General features: G+C 42.4%; 1 pseudogene; it reads left to right on the forward strand.

Moving 5' to 3' along the window:
* LOC139533303 (ceramide kinase-like) overlaps positions 1-13,061 on the forward strand; it is a 40,325-nt pseudogene that overhangs the window by 12,076 nt on the left and 15,188 nt on the right.

Genomic DNA, 13,061 nt, shown 5'->3' on the forward strand with positions numbered 1-13,061 from the left:
AATGTTCATTTCTTTACCAATCCTTTTATGCACTCTGGTTGAAATGGATGGTTCCGTCAGACGGACACGCTCTCTGGCCTCACTCGGGGTGTGGCTACTTACTATTTAAAGTTTATAGGAGACAAATGATCTCTTATGACTCCTAAAATCATAAGTATGTTCTCAGGATGTCCTTTAATTTACGACAGGCTGTGAGCTGCCAACCCTCCACCAGCTCCCTCCTACCCCCTCTGTGAGTGAGAGAGGGTCTGGTTGCTGTCATCCATTGCCAAGCTGATCTGACCCATTCGGATCCTCACAGGACAGTCATGACAGCACTATGGATTTATTTTCCCTGGTTGACACAGACATGTTCAGGAAAGTAATATCACAACTTAAGCCTTCAACCTGCCTGCTCGATCCTATCCCCACCACCTTCTTCAAAACAGTTTTTTCATTGCATAGCTAAGTGCAAGCTATTGTTAATCACTCCCTGTTCACAGGCACTTTCCTCACTGCACTATGGTGAAACCCTTTCTGAAGAAAAGTAATCTAGGTTCTTCAGCACTGAGCAATTTTTGGCCAATCTCCAACCTTCCATTCTTAAGCAAAATGTTTGAGAAGTTGGTGTTCAAACAGTTAAGTCCCAAATGTATTTTTGAAAAATTTCAATCTGGTTTTTGTGCCCAGCACAGAGACAGTCTTAGATAAATTGGTAAATTATCTCAGAGCCAACCCAATACCAAACAGCTCTCTGTCCTTGTACTCTTAGATCTACAGTGGCAAGAAAAAGTATGTGAACCCTTTGGAAATACCTGGATTTCTGCGTAAATTGGTCATACAATTTGATCTGATCTTCATCACAACCATAGACAAACACAGTCTGCTTCAACTAATAACACACAAACAATTATACATGTTCATGTCTTTATTGAACACACCGTGTAAACATATTCACATATTTGCTGCATTCAACACTGTTGACCATGATGTCCTTCTGGACATATTTAAAAGAGATCTTAAAACACATATTTCTTGCTTTGCTTTTCCTTAAGGTGCTTTTTAGATGTTCAATTTCTGTCATTATTTAGTTTTTTTATCTTATCTTTTTGTAGTAAATATTTAAGCTTTCATTTTCATTTTTTAATATATTTTTTTCCTGTAATGCACATTGCATTGCATTCCATGTCTGAAATGTGCTGTATAATTGTCATGTCCGTAAGGTGAGACGCCAAGACAGCGCTACAGGGAGACAGGACGGACAGCTGATCATCCTCACAGTGGCAGACCACATGTAACAACACCTGCACAGGATCGGTACATCCGAACATCACACCTGCGGGACAGGTACAGGATGACATCAACAACTGCCCAAATTACACCAGGAACACACAATACCTCCATCAGTGCTCAGACTGTCTGCAATAGGCTGAGAGAGGCTGGACTGAGGGCTTGTAGGCCTGTTGTAAGGCAGGTCATCACCAGATATCACCGGCAACTACGTTGCCTATGGGCACAAACCCACCATCGCTGGACCAGACAGGACTGGCAAAAGTGCTCTTCACTGACGAGTCACGGTTTTGTCTCACCAGGGGTGATGGGCTGATTCGCATTTATCATCGAAGGAATGAGCGTTACACCAAGGCCTGAACTCTGGAGCGGGATTGATTTGGAGGTGGAAAGTCCGTCATGGTCTGGGGTGGTGTGTCACAGCATCATCGGACAGCTTGTTGTCATTGCAGGCAAGGTGCCTTAGTGGAAGAGTGGGGTCTCATCTCACAGCAAGAACTGGCAAATCTGGTGCAGTCCATGAGGAGGAGACGCACTGCAGCACTTAATGCAGCTGGTGGTCACGCCAGATACTGACTGTTGCTTTTGATTTTGACCCCCCCTTTGTTCAGGGACACATTATTCCATTTCTGTTAGTCACATGTCTGTGGAACCTGTCCAGTTTATGTCTCAGTTGTTGAATATTGTTATGTTCATACAAATATTTACACGTTAAGTTTGCTGAAAGACAGTAGACAGTAGACAGTAGGCAGTAGACAGTGAGAGGACGTTTATTTTTTTTGCTGAGTTTATATACTGTAGCTAAGAAAGTAATAATAAATGTATGTTGTGTAGTAAGCTGTTAGCAGCCCATGTGCCTCACCCTAATAATTTGGTCCCTTTCCCCCTCATAACTTAGCCTACTGTTCTAACTTGGTGGTGCACATGTAGCCTATAGCCTGTTTTAGAGAAATGTAATCATTGAATATTTTAAGAGCTTTCATTGTCTGTTTACACTGCATTCGGAAAGTATTCAGAACCATTGACTTAAAAAGAAAAATAAATTGTTGCCTTACAGACCTATTCTAAAATTATGTTTGTCCCTCATCAATCTACACACAATAGCCGATAATGACAAAGCAAAAACACGTTTTTAGAAATATTTGCAATTTAAAAAATATATATATATAAAAAATATCTAATTTACACAAGTATTCAGACCCTGTGTAATGAGACTCAAAATTGAGCTCAGGTGCATCCTGTTTCCATTGATTATCCTTGAGCTGTTTCTACAACTTGATTGGAGTCCACCTGTGGTAAATTCAATCGATTGGGCAAGATTTGGAAAGGCACACACCTGTCTATATAAGGTCCCACAGTTGACAGTGCATGTCAAAGCAAAAACCTAGTCATGAGGTCGAAGGAATTGTCCGTAGAGTAAAAGTAAATGTATAATGTAATGGTCCTGTGTGTAGCTGGTGTAGAGAGTCAGGCGCAGGACAGCAGATATGAGTAATCAACGTACTTTACTCAAAATTACAAAAATACAAAGCAACATAGCGAGCCCACTTGTATTTTCATGAATGTTTAATATTACGATTTTGTCATTTGAATTTGGCGCGCTCCAGCTTCACCGAATGTTGTCGATTTTGATCCCTTCAACAGGATCTGTGCGCATTGCACACTGCCATTGGACTTTCTCTAAATGGAACCAAATGTCCTTTAATAACCCTCTAAAGCCTTATCTGTAAACTTAACAAGGGCCGTGGGAGTCGAGGTGTTAACTTGGCTAATAACTCATTAGGGCATTTCCATTGAAAAGGACCCATGAGCACCAACATATGAAGTTCATGGGAGCATATCAAATGTGTGTCAAATGAAAGCTAAGAGTCTGTATTGTTTCGAAATGCAGGCATAGATACATTTTTCAACTATTTTCCATCCAGTAAAACTAAGCATAAGTAAAGGCTTTGATTTCTGGATGAATAGAGGGAAAAGGGATCTTAGAAAACATCTACCAGAAAAAGTATTAAACGGTATCAGAAATACATCAAAACACAATAATGTTGATGTAAAACCCCTGACAACTAATATCAACACTTCATTTTGTAGAAATTGTTTACCTTGTGCCGTGTAGTTCCGTTACCAAAAACCCACATACCTTTAGTATATTTTTTACTTTCTCTCCTTCAAGAGGAGGGAAGATAATGAAAATAACAAGTAATGGTAGACTATAACCATTTAGTTACAGTGATTTTACCGATATTAACTTTGTTTACTAATCATTAAGTGATTCAAATTCATAATTCTGTTACCAAATTGGTAACGGAATTTCAAAAAAATCCTAAACGGAATTATTGCAACTGAATTGGTTACAATGGGAAATCACAAACCACAGTTGAGTCACCTTCTACTGTCCTCCCTTCCACTGCCATACTGTTATGTTCAGCTCATAACTGTTTTTTAAAAATCTTTCTGTTGTCTGGTGGTCAAACCAAGAGTTTGACAATCTCTCTTTCGTTAATCAAATCAAATCAAATGTATTTATATAGCCCTTCTTACATCAGCTGACATATCAAAGTGCTGTACAGTTAATGTCACCTCTTCCAGCTCTTACTGACACCTACCCATTAGCCATCTCTCTTTCCATTTACTTCAACCAGCATCCTCGCCCACTGAGCACCGATTGACGTTTAAAGGTAGTTGACATTTGGTCAGTCCCCCTGGCCTTGATGTTAACGTCCACAGACTGACCAGACTGGACCAAATCTGAACCTACACTACATGACCAAAAGTATGTGGACACCTGCTCGTCGAACATCTCATTCCAAAATAATGGGCATTAATATGGAGTTAGTCCCGCTTTGCTGCTATAATAGCCTCCACTCTTCTGGGAAGGCTTTCCACTAGATGTTGGAACATTGATGTGGGGACTTGCTTCCATTCAGCAACAAAAGCATTAGTGAGGTCGGACACTGATGTTGAGCGATTAGGCCTGGCTCGCAGTCGTCGTTCCAATTCATCCCAAAGATGTTTGATGGGGTTGCGGTCTGGGCTCTGTGCAGGCCAGTCAAGTTCTTCCACGCCGATCTCGACAAACCAATTCTGTATGGACCTCGCTTTGTGCATGGGGGCATTATCATGCTGAAATGGGAAAGGGCATTCCCCAAACTGTTGCCACAAAGTTGGAAGCACAGAATCATCTAGAATGTCATTGTATGCTGTAGCATTAACATTTCCCCTCACTGGAACTAAGTGGCCTAGCCCAAACCATGAAAAACAGCCCCAGACCATTATCCCTCCTCCACCCAACTTTACAGTTCGCACTATGCATTGGGGCAGGTAGAGTTCTCCTGGCATCCGCCAAACCCAGATTCATCCGTCAGACTAACAGATAGTGAAGTGTGATTCATCACTCCAGAGAATGCGTTTCCACTGCTTCAGTCCAATGGCGGCGAGCTTAACACCACTCCAGCCAACACTTGGCATTGTGCGTGGTGATCATGTGCTGCTGCTCGGCCATGGAAACCCACTTCATGAAGCTACCAACGAATAGTTATTGTGCTGACGTTGCTTCCAGAGGCAGTTTGGAACTCAGTAGTGAGCGTTGCAACTGTTGCTCCTAGATGTTTTCACTTCACAATAACAGCACTTACAGTTGACCAGGGCAGAAATTTGATGAACTGACTTGATGGAAAGGTGGCATTCAGACGTTATCGATAGATGGGCAGGGACACCGCTGTCCTGACTTTAGGGGGAAGCTTGCCTTGTTCAACTATCGTGGTGCCATGACAGAGAAGAGCTTTGACTGAGCGGAAGCTGCCTTCCCATAGGGGTGGGAGGGCCAAGAGAGTTGGAATGTAGGGTTTGAGCATAGCCTGAAGGTAAGGAGGTGCAGTTCCCCTTGCTGCTCCGTCAGCAAGCACCAGGGTCTTGAAGATGATTCAAGCTTTGAATGGAAGCCAGTGGAGTGTGCAGAGGAGCGGGGTGACGTGGGAGAACTTAGGAAGGTTATCATTTAGAAATTGTAATATTCCATTATCAGGCCAAGTAGCAATGGGTTTGAGGTTAAAAACTGCTTTGTTGATACTTTATAAAACCATGCGTTGTTTTACACAGCTCACCTTTCTATGGATTTGTTCTATATTTTAGTTGTAGTTGGAGGACTGCCAATTCCCCCTTTGGAGTGTTTGTATAAGCCAGATATTATGAGATAATATTCACACTTCTTCCCTTGGTTATATTTGACTGTACTCATTAGGACTAAGTTGTTTTTCCTGACCATATGACCTGACTATAAAAACTCTGGGTCCCAGTTAGGTCTTGGTGCCAATACAATCTCAAAATCCTGTGCATTCTATACACAGTAGTTGTTAGACAACTTCTCTTGGTTATAGCTGTGCCAGACCAGTGAATTGTGTGTGGAAAAAAGCTCCTGTGTTTTCTAACCTGTGTCACACCATCAGGTCAGGTCACATACTGTCCAGCAACAGTAATTGGGTTGTGTGTTCAGCGTGGTAGGTGAGTCAGTTGTGCAAGCCAGTGATTCAAGGCAGTGCTTACTTAGCCGCCTGCTTTGGAGGCTTTATGCAAATTGGGTCTGCTCTATAATCATCAGCTACTAATACTGACATGTCTTGAATAGGAAGACCCAGTCACAGAAGACTGAGGCCGGGCAATGCAAACGTGACACTGTAGTTTACTTATCCTCACTTTGACAGTTTCTTGCTGACCAGATTTTTTGTTCTTTACATGGCGTTATGCCATGTAAAGGCAGAGCATCTTTGGGTCCGTTGGAATGTCAGGCATTGTTCCAGCGAACTTCCACTTACCCAGTTTAGTGAGGGTTGTTGTCTTCATACTGGGGTGCCCCAGGGATGGCCTGACTGCTTCTCAGGCACCTCTCTTATTTGACCCATTTTATCAAAAATAGGAGCCTAGCATAATGTTTGATCAATGTATTTAATTATATTTTTAGTGGAGTGAATCAAAGTTTGGTTTAATTCCATCATTGTCACGATCGTCTTGCGGAGAGAGAGAGGACCAAGGCGCAGCGTGTGCAAAATACATTCTCTTTTATTTTAGAGAAGGGAAAAAAAACACGTAACGAACACTATAACAAAACGAAACAAAACAACAAACGATCGTGAAGCTATAAACGTTAGTGCACACACAAGCTACAAACGTACAACATAGACAATTACCCACAAAACCCAAATGCCTATGGCTGCCTTAAATATGGCTCTCAATCAGAGACAATAAACCACAGCTGCCTCTAATTGAGAACCAATCTAGGCAGCCATAGACATACAAACACCTAGACAAGTCACTGACCCATTAAACGTACAAACCCCTAGACAAACCAAAACACATACATTCCCCATGTCACACCCTGACCTAACTAAAATAATAATGAAAACAAAGATAACTAAGGCCAGGGTGTGACAATCATGTCATACATAGAGCCATAGTGTCACAGGGATACAACAGATTAAGCCCAAGGCCTTATGATTATGACGGGCTGTAAACCTGGAGTCACCCGTCCCATCTCTCTGCTATCACTAATCAGAGTCCACATGTGACTAAAGAATAACCCCTGCTGTTGATTTACTGTCGCTAATATACTGGAGAATGTACAAGGAATAACGCCCTTCTAATTTTCTAGCATTGTCAGTATTGGAATGTTTCGAAAGCTCCATTGTTCTTTATGTTCAGAATAATATGTGATATTATGACTAAATATAGGCTCCAGAGTGGCATAGCGGTCTAAGGCACTGCATCTCAGTGCCTGAGGCGTTACTACAGACACCCTGGTTCGAATCCAGGCTGTATCACAACCGGCCGTGATTGGGAGTCCCATAGGGCGGGGCACAATTGGCCCAGCGTTGGCGGGTGTAGGCCGTCATTGTAAATGAGAATTTGGTCTTAACTGACTTGCCTAGTTAAATAAAGGTAAAAAATTTATAAAAATAGAACCAATTGTTATACTTGACCGAGCGGGTGTAAGTTGGTTGACTGCCTATGTCACAACATTAAAAGGTACAACAAACACAAATGGCAGGTTTCAATCAAGTAGATTCTTGAGAGGATGGTCAGAACATATTTCCCAAACAGGTATAACTTTTGACTAAAACAATGATTTCAAACCTTGCTTACATTTGTGTACGTTCACATATATCTCTCTATTATGCATGGGATTCCTTTGAACAGATTTCAGGGTGTTTTTATTGTCTTTTATGCCCAACAACAACAACAATTAAACACTTTTTTGGGAGGGTCAGGACTTTGGGGGCCAAACAAAATCACCCACAGGCCAAATTCAGCCCGAGGGCACCCATTCTTCAAGTGTTGTTTTTGCTGTCCTCTAATTTTCATGGTGTTAGCTAACTTCCTCCAATGGCTTTCATCATGACGCAGGTTAGGCTGTACTGTAGACCTAGACGTTTATTTGTGTCAACGTTAGGTGGTTACTGTATATGACTATGAGGTAGATCATTAACGTCACCTAGTGCCTGGTCTAAACCCTCCACTCCCTTGAACAAAGCCATAACCACTGTCACCCTTCTCCCAGCACATCACAGTCACATGAGGTGTTTACTGGCATCCAGTGACACAAGCTGTAGTGCCCACAGCCTTTTAATAGGAAAGTCAACAAAACAGGAAGGCTCATTCCAAGCATTCACATGGTCCCAAGACAGATATAATGTTCCTTGGTTTAATTCATACAACCACTGGGAATATGACCCTAAAAATATGCCCATTCAAGTAAAGTTAACCCCAGGTTATCTTTGCCTATTAATATCATATCTCTATTATCGTTGAATTGTAAATCCTGACCGCAGGTCAAACTGTCCTTTGTGTAATTGATGTGTTATTATGGGGCACTAAACTGTTTTTCTGTGTTGTTTCTTAACGTTTACAGCCGACCATCATTTTCTCCTGGTGTCTGAGATAGTTGGTGCCAGAGAGACCAAAGAAGAAGACCAAACAAACTAAGATGGTTGAAGGAAGCATAAAGTTCTGTTGTATCCGTCTGCATTCACAGGTAGGGGAGGGATACATCATCTGGCATGGGACGGTTTGTGGAGGCAGAAATCTTTGTTTTGTTTAATCTACCCTAACAAGCCAGAAATTCTATTTTTTGTTGGAATGATAGAATCCTTCTTGACTTTTTACAGTTTTTCAGTCTCTGTCTTTATCTCTCTCTCTTTCTCTTTTTCTCTCTCTCTATCTCTTACCTTTTTCTAATTAAAGTGTCCTACATGGAGAGGACCAAACATCCCTGCTGGCGGTGTAAAGACATCATCTTCCATTGCTTAGATGAGGCACAGCGTCAACAGTGGGTCCAGACCATCAAAAACCAGCTCTCACTACTCAGTATGTTCTCTTTCAATGCAGACGGTTTTACTGGCTCTACTTTAAACAAACACCAACTTTAAAGGTTCATAATTTGTGAAACATCTATGAAGGCCTAACCCTATAAATGTGTATAAAATTTTACCAACCATTAGCACACTATTTACCATTTTACAAAGAAGTACCTTTCCAATGCTTTTTGCTCATCTAGCCTTCAATATCCCAACAATTTATTCCATAGAACATTAAGAGAATCAGTCAGAGGAAGTCAGTTTGGTAATGACGGAGCATTTCTGTAAAGTTTTGTTGGTTAATGAAAACTTCATGAAGTTGTCAGACAGTCACAGTCTACCATCCGTTAAACTAAATGTTGAGTCCTCCGTTTTAATGACCAAACCAGACTCTTCTTCACTTTGCAGGCAGCCGACCGAAACGCTTGCTCGTGTACATCAATCCCTACGGTGGAAAACAACGTGGGAAGCGGCTTTACGAGCAGAGAGCAGCCCCACTCTTCTCCCGAGCCTCCATCTCCACCGACGTGATCAGTGACTTACTGTCATAGGGCCTACATTAACATTTAAATAACAAATTAGCATTTATGGACGGAATTTTTTTATTTGTTGACTTGGCAAACAGCCTATACCCGCCAACCACTCCCAATAATATGGTTTTATTTATAGCACCATCCATCAAGGGAACACTAATGGAAGCTGTGATAGTCGATAAACATGGGAATCCATTCCAAACACATCTATGATTCGTGGGATGCTTTGAGAAGACCATGGATCATCTAGGGCAGGGGTACTCAACTCTCACCCTACGTGGTCCAGAGCCTGCTGATTTTCTGTTCTACCTGATAATTAATTGCACCCACTTGTTATGCTAGGTCTAAATCGTGAACCCTGATTGGAGGAGAACAATGAAAACGAGTACTGGAACTGGCTTCGAGGTCCAGAGTTGAGTTTGAGGGGTCTAGGGTATTGGCAGGGGGGAGGCATCACATAGCTTGGGAAGATCAAGGATTGTCTAGGGCAGGGATGGCCAACTCCAGTCCTCGGGGGCTGGAGTGGTGTTTAACCTTTTCCCCATCCCTAGCAAACACAGCTGATTTAAACTAATTGCATTCTAAACTGAAGATCATGATTAGTTGATTATTGGAGTCAGGTGTGTTAGCTGGGGCTGGGGCAAAAGTGTGAAACCAATCAGGCCCCCGAGAACTGGAGTTGCCAATCCCTGGTCTAGGGTATTGGCAGCTCCCGACCATAGAACTGTCATGGGCTTAAGTCTGGACCCAGCCCCATAGCTCGAGGTGTTTTAATTGGTGTTGGCATTTCACCATTAGTTGGAACACCTTTTTTTCCTTTTAGACAATGGGAGGAGAAATACTGTGTGCAGGATTCTTGGCTTAAATATTTTGTGTTGTATGTGCAACGTCTTGACAAGCTTGTGAGATATTCGTCATGGGTTTCTAATACTGACAATATAACTTGTTTCCATAGTTACGGAGAGTGCCAATCATGCCAGGGATCACTTGAAGACGGAGGTAGATCTGAAGCAATGAGACGGGTGAGTTTTAGACCCTGCAGGAAGACACTTCAATCACCTGGCATAGACTTTATTATCTCAGTCAGAAATTACTTTGTTGGTGCAAAAGACTAAGTGAAGATTTCCGTACAAAACAGTCCATGTCCAACCACAATCCCTTTATATCTGAGGAAAGGGGACTGCTGAGAGCAAAGTGGACATTAATGGCAGCATCAATGCAATAACAACATTAACATGAAAGCTTAGGGGGGCAGAGTGTCTGTGGGTTTTTACTCCTCCCTTGTACTTGATTGATCAATTAAGGTCACTGATTAGTTAGGAAATCCCCTCACCTGGTTGTCTAGGTCTTAATAGGACACAAATTGAAGGGAAATATCAAAAAACAGCAGACACTCTAAGGCTGGTCTCAAAGGAGTGTTTTCATGCATCGTGGGTGTGTGTGTCCCTGATCAGGGTGGTGTGTGTGGGAGGGGACGGGATGTTCAGCGAGGTTGTCCACGGCCTGGACCCAGAGTGATTCCAGAGTGGACCAGAACCAATCGAACCAGGACCTGGTTCCATGTGCGCTCCGCATCGGAATCATCCCTGCAGGTGAGAGAGGAGTGGTGGGGAGAGGAGAGGGGAAGGGAGGAGAGAAATGGAGAAGGGGAGAAGGTAAGGTAAAGGCCAGTTATAGCCCATAGAGTAGGACTGTGTTATAACTCCTCTGTTAGTGGCCATGGCTATGATTGACTCTCACAGTGGCTAACTTCGGCTCCCATGTTCTGTTATCTGGCTGTTGCTGAGTTACGGGAAGGAATCCACAATAGCAACGGGACTTGGTGTCCTACAGGGGGTTGTGAAGACTCTATCACTCAAAGCTGCATTAAGAGGGGGCCTGTTGTGCTGTGTGACAGTTGTAAAAAATCATCATATATTTCACCACCGTAAAATCCATTACTTCACAATACCTAAGGTTGAAGATAGAGGAGGAGAATCAAATCCCAGCTGGTTAGGCCGTAGATGTCACGCCCTGAACATAGTAAGCTGTTTTTTTCTCTATTGGTTGGGGCGTGATGGTGACTTGGGTGGGTTATCTAGGTGTATTTGTATGTCTATGGTGGCCTGATATAGTTCTCAATCAGAGGCAGCTGTTTATCGTTGTCTCTGATTGGGGATCATATTTAGGCAGCCATTTCTCTTTTGTGTTTGTGGGATCTTGTCTATGTTTAGTTGCCTGTCTGCATTATTTTGTATAGCTTCACGCGTCGTCCGTTGATGTTGTTGTTGTTTTTGTTAAGTGTTCATTCATTAAAAGAGAATGTACGCATACCACGCTGCGCCTTGGTCTCACTCATACGACGATCGTTACAGTAGAGCGTTGGGCCAGTAACCGAAAGGTTGCTGGATTGAACCCCCGAGCTGACATGGTAAAAATCTGTCGTTCTGCCCCTGAGCAAGGCAGTTATCCCTGTCAGGTATGTATAAATGGCTGTAAGGGAGTCAGGTGCAGGAGAGCAGATATTGGGTAGCCAACGGAGCCTTTTATTTAGGCGAACCAAAAACACACGGCAAAGTGAACACGAAATAACAATACGGGTTAACATAACCCAGTGCAACAGACGAACGTGCGCATAACATGAAACAGAATAAACAATACCACACAAAGACATGGGGGAAACAGAGGGTTAAATACACAACACATAATGAGGGAAATGAGAACCAGGTGTGTGGGAAAACAAGACAAGACAAATGGAAAATGGATCGGCGATGGCTAGAAGACCGGCGACGTCGACCGCCGAGCACCGCCCGAACAAGGAGAGGCATCGACTTCGGCAGAAGTTGTGACAAACCCACTGTTCCCCGAAGACGTGGATGTCGATTAAGGCAGCCCCCGTCTCTGATTCAGAAGGGTTGGGTTAAATGCGGAAGACACATTTCAGTTGAAGGCATTCAGTTGTGCAACTGACTAGGTATTCCTTTCCCTTTCCTATAGCTTCAGTGATTCTATAGGTTAATGCTACTTCTTAGCATCAAGTGCCTGCTGCTGCCGGGGTCCAGAATTACAGCCTTTTTCCAGTCAGTCAGATGAAGGTGAAATTATTTTTTGTCACCAAAGTATAAGCCAGTTGACAATCTATATCTAGAGAAAAGGACTCACAGTATCACAGTTTTTGTTGTGCATTTGCCTTGGTTGGTTTCTCACTGACAGGTTTCATGAGGTCAAGTGTGGCTTCTTCTGCGGCCACTGCTCAGGCTGTATAAACCTTTTAAATATTGTTACCTATCAATCAATCATTACATCATTTTGAGGCTGATAATAATAACTCAAAGTAATAATGATGTATTAATTAGACATGTGGTAAGATAACGAACAGAACCTCTCAGTATCAAATAGACTTTCACTGAATAATATGAGCAACACAGCACACATACAGCCTTGGTTAGAGTATCCAAGTCCCCCCAGTTTTATCAGGTAACCTACTTAGATACCTAGTGGCTGTGTGTAATTCAACACATTGTCTTATCACATATTTTCTAGGTACAATGTTTAGGTAAATGACTGAACCTTGACTGTTAGTCTGTTAGTTCGGCAGACAGAGATAGTGAGAGAAGCTTTGGAAAAATTCAAATGAGGAAGTGAGTCAAAACTGCAGAAAATATGTCTTCGATAAGAATCTGGAAATTCACAGAGGGATATATTTAGCTGAGAGAGTAGCTAGTTTCCTCTGTTCTGTGAATATTTTGGCTGGGTGTTAAGATTTGTTGTTTGATCATGAATACATGCTTGGCTCACACAGTCACACACCCAAGGCAGCCAGGCTTCCTTCATACAGTCTTCACTTGAGTAAGAAATAAGGAAGTGTAAACCAGTCTGTAGCACTACAGTAAGTTTTCATTTAAATTCAAGAACTTTTCAGAAAGTATTGGAG

Source organism: Salvelinus alpinus, chromosome 11 (assembly GCF_045679555.1).
Source record: "Salvelinus alpinus chromosome 11, SLU_Salpinus.1, whole genome shotgun sequence".
Lineage (NCBI taxonomy): Eukaryota > Metazoa > Chordata > Actinopteri > Salmoniformes > Salmonidae > Salvelinus > Salvelinus alpinus.